Below are 17,313 nucleotides of genomic sequence, written 5' to 3' on the forward strand. Positions count from 1 at the left end.
TTCCATCCATCTTGATCACCATGACACTAACAGGTTCTGATGTCAGTACAAGCAGCAGAAATTGGAAAGCATACCAGAATTTTTAAAAAGTACCTACAGACTTCCAGAACATCGACAATATAGCAAGGAATAATTAAAGAACGACTAGTATACTTGCAAATCTTTCTCTGTCTTTTAAATACTCCTTTCATACAGCTGATGAGTAGGTGCAGAATCCTTCTAGTTGCTTAAATGCGGTATTATGACAGTTTTAAAAAGTGAATGTTAGAGACCTAAATTTCAGAAGGCAAATAATGAGGGAAAAAAACGCATCTTTCAACTATGATTTTTTAAGGCAATTTATGGCTGGGAACAATTGGAGTTGGTCATACTGCAAGCTCGTGTAAGTCTGTACAATTCTGTGTCCAGTCCTCAGGCAGCCAAATCAGTAAGGAGGCATGTTAAGATTTTTTATTTATTCTGACTTGCTTTGTTGTTTTCTGCAGCATAGAGATCATTAAGAAAGATGTTTTTTAGATACAGAAAAACATAACCCAAATTTTTAACAACCTCTCTACTTCAGTTCCTGCATATGCTGCTAATTATTTTTCATTTGGATATTTCCTAGGCCCCTCTTGAATCTGATCAGTCATGGAAGCTTAAGAGCTACTAATAAAAGTAGCTCTTAAACATTCTTGCACCTGAAGAGTGGACTGTACTACACACTCAGCTTGTGAGGCATTCTTTTGCTCTTGACTTTTGAAACTTTTAAAGACATCAGAATGGAGGTGGCATCTCCCCTACAATCACACTTTCCTGTTTGGGTTTAGGTTCCAAACCAAGGCAGGATGGATGAGCAGAAGAAAATAATCCTGGGATTTCTGATCTGCACCTGGCTATGTCTCCTTCGGCATTCATTCCATACACGCACATGAAGGGGATAGAATATGAGACAGAGGAGGCTCTTTCAGAGCTGAGGGGAATTTTCCAAGTGTTTAGTGGAATAAAAGTAGAGTCAGAAACATTATAACTCTGTCAATAATGTATTATACTTGAAAGAATCTGGGTATATCTATCACTTAGCAAGTTACAGTCTCCCTTTTAAGGGAGTTTCTGTATAAAAAACCCTTACCTGAAATGATGGACCAGTGCTTTCCAACTAGTCAGCACCTGCTCTCAAATTTGATATACTCCCAAAATGTTTTAAGTGAAGCCAAAGGATCAAGACTTAATTAGCAGTGAATACTTTTTATACTGATCGGTTTGCTCCAGATCTCCTCAGGGACATAGATTTGTCTCTATCTGGAATCTCCACCCTACCTTCAGCTGCTTGTTAGAAGGTTTGTGTTTTGTCATTTGGCAGACACTTACCTGCTGCATGTGCTACAATGGAAGAGTGCTTTTGGCAGCAGAGGCTGCACAGCTCTGGGAGAAAGGAAGGCAAGTTGAAGCAGCTCCATCTCTTACGAAGTGTTCCAGCTCTGCCAAACCAAACAAGACAAGGTGATATGCTTTTCTTGCTTCTCCTCCATAGACAGACTCATTAGTTATTGGTTGGTCCCATGAGGGTTTTTTCTTTCTTTCTTTTCCTGAAGGGATAACAGTCATTCAGGTGTAACTCTTCAATTAAAAGGCTTTCCTTCTCTGGCAGTGAAAATCACACCTCTGCTTATGAAAAAAAGCTTCGCTTCCAGCAGAATCACTAAGGTGAAGGTGAAGCTGAAGCCATTAGGAGTGAGATTTTCACAGGTGTCTGATGGTATCAGGTGCCTAAATTAGTCTCAGGCACCTCCATCAGTAAAAAGATACAAAGCATGGTCGTAAGGGAATGACATTGCAAAAATTGAGGCCATAGGAGTTCTACTTCTGCTGAATGGTTCCTGTTAATAATAGGAAGAACAAAATTCACTCCATTACAGTCTAGAACAGCTTGACAGCTTAGAACAAGCCTAATGGCTTGCTTGCTTGCTGTAGCAGTGACTTTTTTTTTTTTTTTTTGGTCACTTAGAGAACAAGTGAGCTAACCTTGTCATTCCCTTAATTTTTGCAAGTCTCTAAATGCATCTAAATACCCATGACCCAGAGGGGAAAAAAGAATATATTTAAAATACACAATGGGTGCCAAATCTAACTCATCAGTCTCTGCTGGGATTCCTGACAGTCTTGGGAGGTGGGACCTGAAGCAGTTTATTTTGGCATCATTTGCAACGAGGGAATCTTTTGATAGCAGTGACTCTGGAATGGACCTCTGCTTTGAGACTAAAGCAGGGTAAGCATTACTGTGAGAGCAGAGGAAAGTCTTGTAGTGCAAAAGCAGGGGAAAATTGATAAAATTTGTCCTCCAGCGCTTTTCATTCAAGGAGAATAAGAAGGTGAGAAAAGGAGTAAAATGCAGTTTAAAGTTCCATGGAAATGAGAAGTGAGAAAGTCCTTCTTATCATCTCAGTGATCCTTTTGACGCACAGGATTGTACTTATTAAAGTCTAGGTGCTATGTCTAGTCTCCAGAAAGAAGCTCTGCCAGTCTATCGGTACTATTTTTGATATTTTTTCTTTGAATAAAAATGTTACCATCACAAATATCAGGCAACTTGCACTGCCTTTTGTAGCTCTGTCTCAGGATTCAGCTCCAGGAATAAGAAACATGGGAAATTAGGGGAAGAAAAAAAAAAGTGTTCCTGTAGTTGAAGAGCTCATTTAGCTTTTGTCTTCTATGCTTCAATTTACAATCCCAATTTTTCTTAACATACTGTTTGATCTGGCAAGCAGCCTCACTAAAGTTCAGTTTTCCTTTCTGAAGCATACAGTCAACTGAGTAATTGAGGCAACGATCGCTTGCTAACTTTTTCAAGTTGAAGCTGCAACTGGGTGTCAAGAAAAAAACTGGGCAAAAGGCTTTTCTGCTAACTGTGGTTTCTTATCTTCCCACATCTATTTGAAACAACAGACCAATGTTTTTAGCTTAGTCTAGGGGGAAAAAAAAGAAAGAAAGAAAGAGAGAGAGAGAGAAAGAGAGAAGGAGAGAAAGAGAGAAAGAAAGAGAGAGAGAGAGAGAGAGAGAGAAAGAGAAAAAGAGAGAAAGAGAGAAAGAAAGAAAATTCATTGCTAGATTTACAAGTCTTCCAGAGTAACAGCAGAGGTGTCACTCAGGCACTTGGCTGGGCTGTAGCAGAGCTATGTCCCATCTCTTCCTTTGCCTGACCAGTACAGGAGCCAATGTGTATCTACCTATCTGCCAGGCTATCAGTTTGAGGCCTGGGGTCAGGCTGTCTCAGTCTGTCCTGCTAAATCTGCTCTATTTCACATAGAATAAATCATTCATTAGAGCTCAGAAAGTGCGCAAAACAGCTTCATCACTAAATAGCTAGACAAGTGATGGGGGAAGCAGGAAAGGATTGCAGTCCCTGCTCCAGGAGAAGCTTACATTCTTAAATTAAGTAGTCAGTGTAACACAGCCAGAAACACAGATCTCATTTCTCCTAGGTGAGTGCACTAAGCCACAGAATTATTCCCTCCATGGCCTCCAAAATATTCCAAGTATTATCCCAATAAAAGTAGAACAAGAGAAATTAAGATTTTCTTCTCTCTCTTCCATCCAAATTAAGACCCCAATATCTGAGTGATACTGATTCAAATGTTCTCAAGCTGAGGAAGGAGTTTAACTCCTACAGACAAAATAAGTGTCCCAGTCTCTCGGTTCTTGGACAAAAGCATTTCAATCTGCTTTGTCTTTTTTCTTTCCTTGAAATCGTCATGAAACTTTGTTGGACACTCTTTCATGCTCAATGAGAAAAACCTGTCATCCCAGGGAAAATAATTTTTACTTTGCTCAAGTTAAACTTTATTTAAACTTTCAGTTAAATTCAGCTTAATTTCTTCTCAATTTTTTTTCCATTTTGTTGCCAATCCAATCTGTAATAGTAGTGATTGTTTCACACAGGCATAGACCAAATCTTTGTTAAGTGATGAGGTGGTTTAGCTAAAACCTTTTGTAAACAACCTGCTTGAAAAGCCAGTGCTTTCCTGTGTTGGAATATCCAAAGCTCTCTTTTCTTAAGGATTTATGTATGAACATAGGAATGGAAAAAAAAAAAAAAAAAAAGCAATTCTTGCTTGAATCTTGTCTTGTTCAGTCTCAGCTTGTGAGGAATTTCATTTAATTAAACTGGTTACAAATATATAAAAATATGTGTACATATATATATATATATATATGCATATGTGTGAGAATGTATTTGCCTTTAAAAAAAAAACGACCTGCTAGGAAATTACCTGCTTTCCCTGTTTGCCACTACTGGAAGCAGGTTCTCACTATTGTGATGGTCTCATATGGATTGCTTCTGAGTTGAACATCTGTCCCACCAGCCAGCTGGACTTGTACACTGTGTCCAGGATTTCACCTGTCACGTTGGAAAAAAAAAGAAATATTCTTAATTTTTTCAAGAGTAACCCTTCACATTTTGGCTCTTGTTTTTTATATCTTTATCATGCCTGCTCACATCTGTTCCTGCTGTTCAGAGGCCCTACATAGGATCTGTCTCAATGATTCTCTGCTGCTGACCAATCTGGCTAGACAATGAAATCCTCAGCTACTGTTTCTAAATTCACCCACCTGAATAGTATCTTCAAAAAAAAATAAAAATAAAAAATAAAAAATCTTGATTCACAAAGGGACAAAGGCTATTGCCACAGATATTAATAATATCTATCTAGTTTCATTAGAGGTTCTATACTTCGAAACTGAAAGGTACTAGAAACACTCTTCGTTATTAATACAGGCAGAAATAAAGCTGGTAGAGTCACTACCAAGGCAAACATATGAAAATTTTCCTTGTAATTCCCCATTATAGTGCCTCAGCTCCTCTAGCAGAGAGAAAACATGGAGAACCTTGAAGTATGTGTCCTTTCCCGAAAACAAAGGAGGGTTTTCTGAAAGATGACTGGTATTTTTCTTACTTTCCTTAGCTAAAACTAAAAGGGATTGCTTGGCATATGAATAAATAAAAAATTGGCCATAGCTTACAACCACTGAAAAGAATGACAGAGCGCTTGTTGAAAATTGAACTTTTCATTCAAAATTCCTTTGTATTTTAAATGATGAGGAGAAAAATGAAAGTGTCCTCTTCTTTCAGGAAAATTGGAGCTCCAAGCAGGAGCTGACATCCCCAGAGGCAGGCTGGTGGGATTCTGAGAAGACAGGCTGGCAGAAGAGCCAGCGAGGCTTCCTTACCATGGGTGAATGAACTCAGTGAGTTCCTGAAAAAGTTTGATTTCACCCAGCCAACCTTTACCCACAGCAAAGTGCTGAGTTTGAACATTTGGGTCTAATTTTTTAACCACTCTTGCTTCCCAAGTAACCATTTCTGCATTCTTTGGTACCTCCATTTTGCATGGTCCCTACAGGATATAAAGTAAACAGGGCTGGTAATTGCAACTCTGTATGTTAGCAGTGTCTTTTAATAGCACAGACCAGTTCAGGTGCAGTATCAGGGGATGTGAAATAGTTATTTTGGTGGCAGATAACATTAAAAATATTATGACATGTATCTAGTCAATGCAATACATCTTTCCTGGAATCCTAGCACAAAGGGTACATGGTCTGCGTGTACGTGTGCACGCAGATTCAGGTTGTTTGTGTGTAAACAGAGTGGAGTCTGCTGCATAAAGAGCCCATATTCTTTTAAAGCTTTTAGCATCTTTCATCACACCTATCACTTAACTCTCCCTCATAGTACCCTGCTGACCTCTGCATACTTATGAGAGCTAACCTGCTTCTTTAACACCGCATGTGGTGATCGTTCGTCCCTTTAGGACTGCTCTGTCAGGCACAGATGAAGTTTGCATGCTATGGACTAAGCCTCAGCAAACCTAAGGGCATTGGTGAGCTAGTGGTGTTACCAGAGAGACCCTTGAAACCTGCAGTCAGGTCTGCTGAGCCACTCTTTTTCAGCCACAGCTCACTGTGGCTTATGGTTATTCCCCATCTAGGCCTATTCAGCAGCAGAACTAAAACACAGAGGCAGTAAATCCCATTGCAATCTCCTCCATATATGACACACTTTATTGTAACAGAATAAGGGGTTCAGCTCTGTTGGACCAAATCAAGTTGCCCTGTGTTAAGTATCCCATTTTAGATTCAAATCCCTGCTAAACCCTCTGCTTATGCTTGTGGTTAACATTATTTTTATATCTGTCTTCAGAAATGAAAGACAGAAACAGCTCACACATAGCAGCAACAGCATCAGCAGCTTTTAAAGGCTGACTCCATAGATTAAAGGGTGATACACTGAGCACCACCACCCCAGTGTCTACTGATTAGGTTGGGAGAAAGGCTGAGTGACAAACATGTTTCCAATCTGCCTGGCCCATGCAGCGAAATGGAGCAATCTGGCCTGAAAAGGGATTTAGACTTTTGTTGTGCGCAAGGGGGGGAAAAAGCTGATTAAAATCCATCAACAATGCTCTCCCTCTTGGTGATCTCAGAGATAAGGAACAGAGTCTGGACACAGTTCATATACTGCCTCTCACCAGGCCCCACACTTCCACTCAAAGACAAAAGCTGGCAGATGAGGGCAAATGATGCTGTCTTTCTATTGAGCAGCCTGTTCACTTAAAAACATGTTGTACAATGCGTCGAGCCTGCCTGGGGCATTTGATCTGGCAATTTTTAAAGTGAGAGTGAATCCTCAGCCCATTACATGGCACTGTGCGTATGTAGCGCTGCATGTGTAAAAAGGATCTCTACAGACAGATAGAAAGGTCTTGCTCCAACTTGTTTACAGTCTACACCAGGAAGACATTTCACCAGAGAATAACAACAGCCCACAGCTGTTGTGTGGGGTAGGCAAAGGTAGAAGTGGGGCAGACAAAGAAGAGACGTGGCAAAAAATAAAAAACACACAAAAAAAAAAAAAAAAACAAAGGAGAATAAAGTAAGATTTCTAGGAGGAGGTTATTAGATCCCCTTACAAAGAAAGCAGATCACATGGTTTCCTTTATTCTGGTTATTTAATATATGCCATCCTGTGCATTTCAGTGTGACTGCCATAAGGAGAGAGCCATTACATTCTCTCTTTATCTCTTGTCGGAAGGACTGAGAATGAGTTGATAACCCATTTTTCTGAAACCTCGCAGCCCCTTGGAAAAAAAAAAAAAGATTTTGCCTTGTTTCATCAGAAAGAGCAGAAAAGGTTAAAAATACAATTCTAGTTGCCCATAAGCAAGTCTGTTCTTTCCTTATTTTTAATTGCGTCCATTTTTTTCAAATAAAAGCAAATGAAGGAACGGATGCACGTGTGGAAAATCAACCCGTACTGAAGACAGATGCTTGTTTTCTTGTGGCAGAAATGCAGATGATGCCTTATGACAGTTGTGAAGAACACCAACAAAATGGTTGCTGGAAAATAGCAGCAATCACCTCTGTTACTCTAGAGATGCCCCTTGCGATAGGCATTAGTACAGAGCTTTCTCCTTCACAATTATTAAAACAGACTTCTGCAAGCCCTTATTGCTGCCATATTTGGAGAGCAGTATTCAGATGCAGATTGCCTTAAATCCCATCAACCCATTCAAGCGTTTGTACGCAAGTGTGTCTGTTTCTGTGTGTAAGTGTGCATGTGTTTAGATGCATTTATCCATATATACAACGCTCACTATGTGCACACCTTCTCTCCATCCTCTCGCTCAGAGAGAAAGAGCTAAATTGTCAAAGATGAGAATGTGTATTTTCCAGGCTACTTTGTCAGATGTTCGTGTGTGTGTCTTATAAATATTTCATACCAAATATTTAACATTATTCCTTCCCCAATCGGATCAGCTTTGAAATGCTCCTCAAAGTGAATTCTCCCCTAACAATGGCTTGACGCAAAAGCCTTTTTTCTCTCTTAAGAAGAGGAGGCTGCACATGGTCTGCTACCATAGCAGCATGAATAGTTCTTATTTAATGGAAAATAAAAGATACTTTACATTAATTCAGTGGGGGATGGAAAGCTGGGCACATGCGTACCTTGTGCTTCAAACATGGAGGAGCATCATACCTTGACCTCCCCTCCTCTGGTCCCATGATTATTACCCAGCTTGCATTAGAACCGTAATGGGAAGTGACAAGTTTATGTAAATGATCCACACAAGGATTTTGCTCTTGTAAAACAGAGCAGTTACTCTGGGCTTTCTAATTATTTCATGCCTTGTGGTTCTGTGACGGGGCAGAGATGACTAGTACTTGAAAAGTATATTGTGATTGACAAGCCACTGTCCCCCTGGAACTCATTAAGGCCTGTGCTTTGCAAGAGGGGGTAGAAAACTCTACCAGGCACACCACATGCACACAGGCGCATACACACATGCTTGCCCTAGTGCCAGTTGTTCTTTTAGATCATTTATTGGGATTTTTACACTAGTCGAGAAAAGCATAATCTGCATGTATCTCAAACAAGTTCCACGTCCTGGCTACAAATCGACCAATTATCATCTGCTTTTTCATTTTTAACTTAAAATTTAAGATTAACAGCAACATATCTGTCAAACATACAAAGGTCTTTGGATTTTGCTTACTAGATGGAAAAAGATTTTTCATATCACAATGTTTTACAGAATGGGGAGCAGAGAAAGGCTTGGATATGGAAGGAGGGCTACAATAAAAGCTGCCACTAGTGCATTTCTGCTGCAATGCGATTTGTGCAAGTGCCTTCCAGTACATATGGAGGGCCATCCTGCTGCCTCTGTGTGACATGTTTGCCTTTCTTTCTTAATTGATTTTTCTGGCCTTCAAACTTGCAAACAAAATGACAATTTGTTTGGTGAAAGTAAAGCTCTTGTCTTTTGAAACATATACCACGCTCCAGCCATGGAGAGAGGAAAAATCCTATTCAGCAGCTGAATTAATGCTTTCCATTGTAGAATTGGTTTTGAATTCTGCTGCTGCTTTTGGATGTAACACAGTTTAGCATAAAATCAATTCATTGTTAACTTGATGGTGGTTGGATATTATGGGCCTGCAGCATTTCTCACTTTCAGTTACTTTTTATTTGTGATTGAGAAACTCTGGAAAAACTTCAGAAAGGCACATGGCCACTTGAATTCTTCCATTACAGAGTATTGGCACTCTGCATACTTGTAGCTTTCTCAGTCTTGGCTCAAATAGAATTAAATAAATAAACAAACAAACAAAAACAACATACACTAAAACCTCACCACTTTTTGGCTTTACCGTTTCAATTTGACTAGTCATTGAGTACTCAATTTGTCGTGTTTCCAGCAACCCATTTGGCTACGTCTGCAGAGGAAACTTATGTTTTTACTATTCTGTTTCATAAAAGTATCACACAGAAATAACAGCAACCCATCATCAATACGTAACACCTTTGTTATACTTAATCTGTCAGATTTCCCGCCAAAACATCTGAGACGTGGATATCCAATTGGGAAAGAAAAAACAGAAATAAATACCTGACTAATAACGCTGTTTATCATTGATAACCAATCAGCATAGAGATAGAAATACAGGAAAAGAGAAGAATAAAAACAGAAAGAAAAAAAAAATGGATGACACAGAAAAGTCTCTGAAGTGAATTACATTTTAGAGCAGTGAAAAATGAATACATCAGGGACTAGGGTGGATTTTCAAACACACTGAGCACTGGTTTAGTTTGTCTCGTTTGAGGTGGCTCCTCCACTATGAGTCTCATAAGGGCAGACATAGGTTACTGCAAGGATAGTCAAGCTTTGCTTTCTGAGGTACGTGTAGCTTGCAAGCAGCTCAAGTGCACTCTCAGGCTGACGATGAGTCATGGCCAGGAACAAAGCTAAGCAATCATGTAACTACAGTGCCAATCCAAATCTGTGGCTGTAGAAGGAAGTGAGTTAGCAGGGAGGGCAGAGGCCACTATTGCTAACTTTCTCTGGTGTGTGGTTTTACAGTCTCCATCCCTGCTTTTGTGGTGAGAGGCCACAGTCATCCCCTGGCTAAACTGCACCCACTGCTTCTCCCTCACTGCCTCTCCAAGATACGATTCTGATGGCTTTCAGTCACTTAAGGTATTTGGCACTGAGCTCATCGGAGAGGAAGTTGCTTGCCCTTGTCCAGTGTGCTCACCTGGCGTGTATCTCAGTTGAGCCAGACTTCTTGCAAGTGGCAGGAAGAACCTCATATGACATTTGTTATCTGATTTTGGAGCCAACAGCTAGAATATAAGTCTTACATATAAGCTTAGCAAGTGCAAACCAAAAGACTTTTTCTGTAAAGCAGAACTGTCAACTAGCAATTTACCACCAGCACTGTACTTTTCTACTAAGCAAATTTTATCTTATCTCTGCTCAACCCATTTAAGTTAACACTCCAGCAATAGCTCGTGCTCTCCTTGAGCGTCCTTCAGAGGCAGCAGTGGAGAGCTACTGTTGTTTTCTTTTTATTGAAACATTTCTATAGCAGCTGAGAATCTATTACTCATGGCTACAGGTAAGCTTTCTGCTATGATTCCCATTCACAATTGGATTACAGAACAGTTTTTAAACACCTGTTCTGAGAACCAAACTGAAAACACTGGCACTCTGAAAAGGCAGAGGACTCCATGAAACTGAATCTTTTGGGAGTTTGTACTCTCATGTCTTCAGGGGTTAAGCAGACACTTTTTCAGTGTCTGCTGTGTCAGTGACTGTTGAAAAGTTAATGAATAGAAGAGAGCTTAGCTACCACTAGTAGAGACAAAGCTCAACCAAATTCACTTAAAAAGAACAGGTCAGTTACACTGGAAGGATGCTTAGCATTGAAAAGGGCTGGCCAAAATCCATCACACTTTCAATTATAGTCATATTCAGAGTTCCTTTATTTTAACAGTCCAGTTGCTCTAATGGGGTGTCATTATCATTTTGAGGAATGCAAGCCGTGGTCGTGTATTTAAAGACCAAGCTCTTACAGCTCATTGTCACAAATACATAGCATCAACACAGACACTGTCTGTAGAAAACACAAGAGAGAAGAAACTAACAGTTTATTAAAAATAATAATAAATACTGAAATGTTTGGTTGCAAGGAAGCTGAACCATCTTCTTCTATGCTGGTAATAATCAGGCCTATTATGTTACACAGTGGATCTGTTGTCAATGAAAGTCATGGTGTAAGTGCCTACAGTCTATATTTCACTGAGTCTATAAGACTATCTCTGGAAAAAGTTAAGATGTCTTAGTTCATATAAGAACACTAGTTCAAATATTTATGTAAACTGTGCTTTTAAAATCATCTCAGCTAAAATTCAAGCTAACATACTTCTGGCATGTTTATCTAGTCACAATGGAAGTGTCTGACCTTTACATTGCTTTATGTGGGCAAAACAAACTGCTGTTAATGACATTTTCTAAGTTAAGTGTTTCTTATTTTGGAAGGGAGTGAGTCATATTGTGGAAGTTGCATAATATTTCTCATATCTCAGAATGGTTAAGCCCAAAACTCTGCAATTTCACTAGGAAAAAAAGTATACGTATATTAAGTTCATGTGTACATGCAAGTTCATATTATTTCATCATTTATATGTATAAAACTATATAACTATAAAGCATACAGGTGTTTAAGGTCTTTAGCTTTGGCTACCTCAAGTTATGTAAGTTGGGATGATGCTTCACAGACTGCAGAGCTCATAGATTTTACTTTTGTTTTTTCTTTTTTCTTTCTTTCTTTCTTTTTTCTTTTTTTTTCTATATATTTAGGCAAACTGAAGGACTTCTCATGCAGAGAAAACATAAAACTCTCAAGCGTATAAAACCAGGATCAAAACCTCCCTAAAGCACCTCCACTTGCATTTTTCCTTGTGTGTTCTTTCCGGTTTCTGACTTCCAGAAACAAGAGTCTCAGCACAAGCAAAATAGCTGGACTGAGCAAAGCAAAACTTGATTTCAGGCAGGAGGGCTCCCCACTCCAAATATCACAGAGGTCCTGGCATGGCTGCAAGTATAAGGTGGTCATCAGAGTCTGTTTCATGGAGAGAAAAGCTGAACCACTGAGAGCACAGCCCAGCAACAACAGGGGACACAGCCACAAGAAGAGCTTTCAACTTCTGCAATCCATTTAGTTTGATTACATTCTAACATCAGAAGCCATAGCTAAATACATTGATAACCTAAATCCTAACTAAGTGAGGCAAGACAGATTCTGTCAACTTAATTTACTGAAGTTCAGACTTGTTTGGTGCAAAAATCAACCACATCCTGAAAGTCTCAGCAAGGAACAGTTAGTAAACACCAGTTCTAAGCACTCGGGAACACAACAGAGACCGTACCATTTTGTCAAGGAAGAAAAATCGTGCAAAGTTTCAAATGTAGCTGCAGTTAAATCATTTGAATCTGAAACCTATGGCTGTCCTTTTTGACTACATTTCTGGTCTTTACCTTGCCCTCATCATGCTGTGAAATGTGTAATGACTGCACAGCAGATGACTTTTTCTTTCTTTCTTTCTTTCTTTCTTTTTTAAGAACATGACATGGTCATTATTTATGTGGCCTGGTATTAGTCTGTTTTTCTTTTCATCTTTATCAGACATCTATATCTCTCTCAGAGGTCTTGTTTACATAAAACAGTGCACTTGGATGCATGGTGCTTAATGAGTTTCTGTATAACCAGAACAGAGTGAGCAAAGTACGCTACTCTTTCTAATTATGAATCATTTGACTGCATTAAGAGAAAGAAAACTTCAGCAAGTTGTGCCAGAAAGCTTCTATTTACTTTTATTATTTATTTATTGCTATAAAGAACAATCATAAATCATGAGTTAGGACAGTGTTGCTTTGGCTCCAAGCAGAAGCAGTAGGAAGAAAAAAAAAAAAACAGCTGTGCTCATATTTCATGCTCCAGGATCAGTGAGTGGTTCCTTCCTACATCTAGAAAGCTCAGCCAAGAATGGTGTAATAAAGTCAGTCAAGCTCTGGCTTGGGTGGGTCTGTCTGAACCGGAGCTTCTAAGAGCTCCATTTTCCCTCAGATGCCGACAAGCTTTCAGTGCATGGAGTCTGTCAGATACCAGCAGCAGCACTCAGAGCATCCATTACATTTCAATGGCTCTGGGCATTTTATTGGAAACTCTAAAAACTGATGGTTTGGTATGGTTGAGACAAGTTCACTTCGTCATCTGCACATCTACCAGTGTAGGGAGATGTAGCATTGTAAGCTGGTCGTCCTTAGCACAACATACTCAAAAGTCTACATTGGAAAACATGACTTAGTGCCTTTCTCTAAATTTTACCAATTTAGTTATTTATAGCTGAATTCTGCCCATAAGCAAGGCAAACAATTCAAATTGTTGTTACTGCCCATGGGTGAATGCTGGGTCCAACCACAAGCTGCCTTGTGTAGACTCCCACAAAGTCCCAGCACAGAAGCACGCCCAAGGCCCAAGGGGCAGAACCAAAACCCCCAGCAAATGGCTCAGGCCTACTCAGGGCCATCTCACCAGCAAAGAAAGCATTACCTTTCCAGTGAGAGTCACAGAGGAAAGAAAAAAATTGGCACCTCCCATCAGGAAGTCCGAGAGTGAATGAGATTTAACAGCGAATAAGAATAGAAGTACCATCCAGCAAATAATAATTAAAAAAAACTTGCCTGAACCAAGAAATAAGAAAATACCAGAGTATTATGCTGATACTTTAAAATGACTGCTAGGTAACATATTCCTTCCTCCAGTGAAATTTCCTCTTAAAACTGCAACCTGTAATTGATCTTACAGCTAGATAGACTAGCCTGGCTTACCATTTGACTTGCAGAACATTAAACCTTCCATTTTGAGGTCAGATTGTTGGTAATAAGACAAGCCACACCAAGTGTAATTAACCTGGAGTAAAAGACATCAGAAAAAAATATGGGATATAGTAGAGAAAGAGTTAACCCAGTCATTTGTTAGAGAAAGAAAACTCTGAGTATTTTAGGAAATCGCTTTGGCTCTACTTATAGGTATAATGTGGCCAGGACGTTGTTGATCCCAGGCTGGGTAGATATCTTTTAGTGCTAATTACTTCGGGTTTTGTCTACATGCATCATCTTTTTTTAGATTAAGAAAGGTCACTTTTTTAACTACATCCAACTTTTTTCTCTAGATAAAGACTGATACTATGCAAGCAGGCAGGATTACAAGACATAATACACACTTGATAAAATAGAAACAGAGAGATAAAAAGAATTCCAGATAGTCACAAAACATTAAAACAGAACTCTATGTGCACTTATAAGACTGATCTTGCCTCATAACTAACAGTGTCAGCACAGTGCAGATAATTCTTGGCATTCTTACCGAGTAAAGAACATAACGCCAGCAATTTCCTCAAGAAATGCCACTTAGAGGGCTTGGAGTTCTTAAAGACATTAGTTCAAAAGCACGGGAAAACAAAAGCCTGTAACTGCTACATAAAATCTGAGCTGCTGTTAGGAATAAGGTAAAGAGAAGCAAAGGTCTCAGGAAAAGAAAATTAAGTCTTTCAAAAGTCAAAAGATTTTTAGAAACCTGAAGCTGAGAAGGAAACATAAATAATAGTAAACCATCAAAAAATCACTTCTAACCTACAAAATGACTTGTTTATATGGTTTTGGATATCAGGGGAAGTTCTTTACAGAGAGAGTGGGGAGATGCTGGAGCAGGCTGCCCAGAGAGGTTGTCGATGCCCCATCTCCGGACCAGCTTGGATGGAGTCCTGGGCAACCTGATCTAGTACCAGATCTGGAGGTCGGTGGCCCTGCCTGTGGCAGGGTGGTCAGAACTTGATGATCCTTGGGGTCCCTTCCAATCCAAGTCATTCTATGACTCTTTGATTAATCGGGAAAGAAGGTACAGGATTCTTCTTTTTTTTAGATTATGATTGAATTCAAAAGCACATTGGGTGTTTCATTTGTTCATCTTGGATATAGATGCTCCTGAGCAGTATACTGTTCTGTTTCAGTGAAGTAAAAGAATCTCTGGCTTTTCAGTCGAACAGTAAATTTATTTCTGCAACACGCAGTCTGATTATTATGGAACCACTGCCACAGGCTTCAAGCAACCTCTTCGTTAAGACTGCTTCCTATAGCTCCATAATCCACAATGCTTTCCCACAAAATAACAAGCTAGTCATTGCCCTATTTTAAAAATGCAAAACGTTTTTGACATGCTGTGTAATAGTACTTCCCAAACAGCCCATAAACCTGTCTAGTAGATTCTTCCTCCATTTCCTTGCTTGCTGATATCTTTCTCAGCATCTTGTCTTGTAGATCTCTAGATTGCAATGTCTTTGGGCTGGAGGCCACGTAAATCACCTATGGCTCCACACAAATATTAAGTAACAGCAGAGCCTCACTTTGGAGCCATAAAATGCTTTCCAGACTCAAAGTCCTAGAAGTCATCTCAGATTTTCAGGCATTCTTAGGTGGATGACTGCACTCTGCAGTCAATTAAACAAGAGAGAAGCAAAAGTGAAGGAAAAGGGAAGTCGTTCCAGAGCCTTCATGAGTACTTTTGCTCCACTGCACAAGTCTTCAAGCTACAAATTTAAATATTCATGTGTTCAGGAACCTATCAGTAACCCAGTTTACAACTTCTTTAAATGAAAACTTTAAATCCTGGCTCTATTGAAGTCAAAGATAATTTTGAACTATCAGACAGATTTTGTGTCTCAGTGATGTGGTACTCTCACGAATGTTTACAATCAGGGTCTCCTCTACCATCAAAGTACTAATGCTCATACACTGGCATTCTTTTCACAGTTGCCTTCCTTTACATCATTAGGATCCACAGGAAGTTCACATTTATCTGATAAAATTATACATTGCACTGCAAGAAGTGCTAAAAGTCCAAATGTTCCTAGTGTCTTCAAAAGGCTGTGGCAGAGAAAAGCAGCCCCAAGCATGGGATGTGTAATTCAAGTAATGATAAAAGTGTTGAGATCTTAAGGAGGAAGGAAATTACTTAAGCCCCCATATTACCATGTGATATCCCTGCACCCAATCACATGAAATAAGGTACAGGTAAACAGGAGGAGAAAAAGATTATTCCATCTGGAGCAAAACATGTCTGGGAAAAAAAATGTTCTTGGTCAACCAGCCACCTCTTTTAACCAAAAGGCAAGAAAAACTTTCTGTAGAAACTCCAGAGGGCCTAAGAGCCATAAAAGAAATTACAGAGGTTAGTTTTCAGGCAGACTTGTACTGCAGTGTGTGGAATAATGTTTCCCTTTGATCAGCTTTATCCAAAAAAATTTCCCTGGCATGAAACAAAGAAGGCATTCAGGAATGTGTCTCACTGGTCCAGGTCAGTGTACAGTTGTTGCCTGCAGCTGTGGCATGAACCAAAGCCTACTGATCCTGTTGGATCAGCTTTGCTGAGCTTCGCATCAGGATTTTGGTATCTATGAATTAAATTTAAGAATGAGGTTAGGAGTCTTGCACCTAATTTTGCTTTTCTTCTTTGTTTTCCTTTCTTCAGTCATAGTAAGGGAGTCAGCAACACACACCCAAACCATGAGTCAGAGCAGATGTACTAGCAGCTAACAGCAATTGTTTGAAACTGTCCTAGGGATGTGAATTGCAAAGTCCAGATTTGGCCATGGATATTTCTTTTTGCCAAAATCAGAGCTGTTCAGATGTGGAGTTCAGTTTGGTTTGAAGCCTGATAAGAGGTCGGTGCTGGTACACCATAAAGGCCTTGTGTCTTCCCAGGAGAGAATCCCACCCTTCTAATTGTAATCTACAGGAAACAAGGGGAAGAAAGGGGACATGCAAGGCCAAATCCCCCTCATTTTGCCTCGGGTGGTTGCACATGTGCAAACTGTTCCATCTTCACTGCATCCTGTACCACTTCAGCACAGAAGCCCATTTTCCTATGACTTCTTACTGGCAAGCTGGACACAAGCAACAAAAGCTGATGCAACAACAACAACAACAACAAATGTAGATCAGGTAATTTACGTCCTTCTGTTAGGAAGTAAGTGACTAATAACATGTCTTTCAGCCTCAGCTCTTTGCCCTCAGTTTTGTTTTTACTTTTTGGTTTTTTATCCCACATAAAACACTTTTCATTAAAATGCAGTTAGGCTTATCAGCACATGCTGCATAGATACAAATCAAATCATTGGTCTTTGTGTAAATAGGATGCTCATGTCTATGCACTGTAATATCATCTCCTAAATTCCTGCCTGTGGTGATGGAAGTTACCTCTTTACCCCAAACATATTCAAGCGTTTCAACATAAAAAGCTCTCTTATTCTTAAATGAAATATACCATAACACCTCAGCATTACGTTTTAGAGGATCTTCCAGTATAAGGAATCTGACAAATAAAGCTGCATATGTTATTTTTCATCTTAGCACTTTGAGGTTGCTACAGCTATCT

At 39.5% G+C, this 17,313-nt stretch overlaps 1 long non-coding RNA gene across 1 annotated transcript in view; it reads right to left on the bottom strand.

The window, feature by feature from the left end:
• The window catches only part of LOC121110572, a 57,504-nt gene that overhangs the window by 11,677 nt on the left and 28,514 nt on the right, over positions 1-17,313 (bottom strand). Inside the window, exons 3-4 of the long non-coding RNA XR_005859408.2 lie at positions 4,251-4,378; positions 1,351-1,460 (exon numbers count right to left, since the gene is read on the bottom strand). This is a non-coding gene — a long non-coding RNA (uncharacterized LOC121110572). The remainder of the gene's footprint in view (positions 1-1,350; positions 1,461-4,250; positions 4,379-17,313) is intronic.

Source organism: Gallus gallus, chromosome 4, assembly GCF_016699485.2.
Source record: "Gallus gallus isolate bGalGal1 chromosome 4, bGalGal1.mat.broiler.GRCg7b, whole genome shotgun sequence".
Classification (NCBI taxonomy): Eukaryota; Metazoa; Chordata; class Aves; order Galliformes; family Phasianidae; genus Gallus; species Gallus gallus.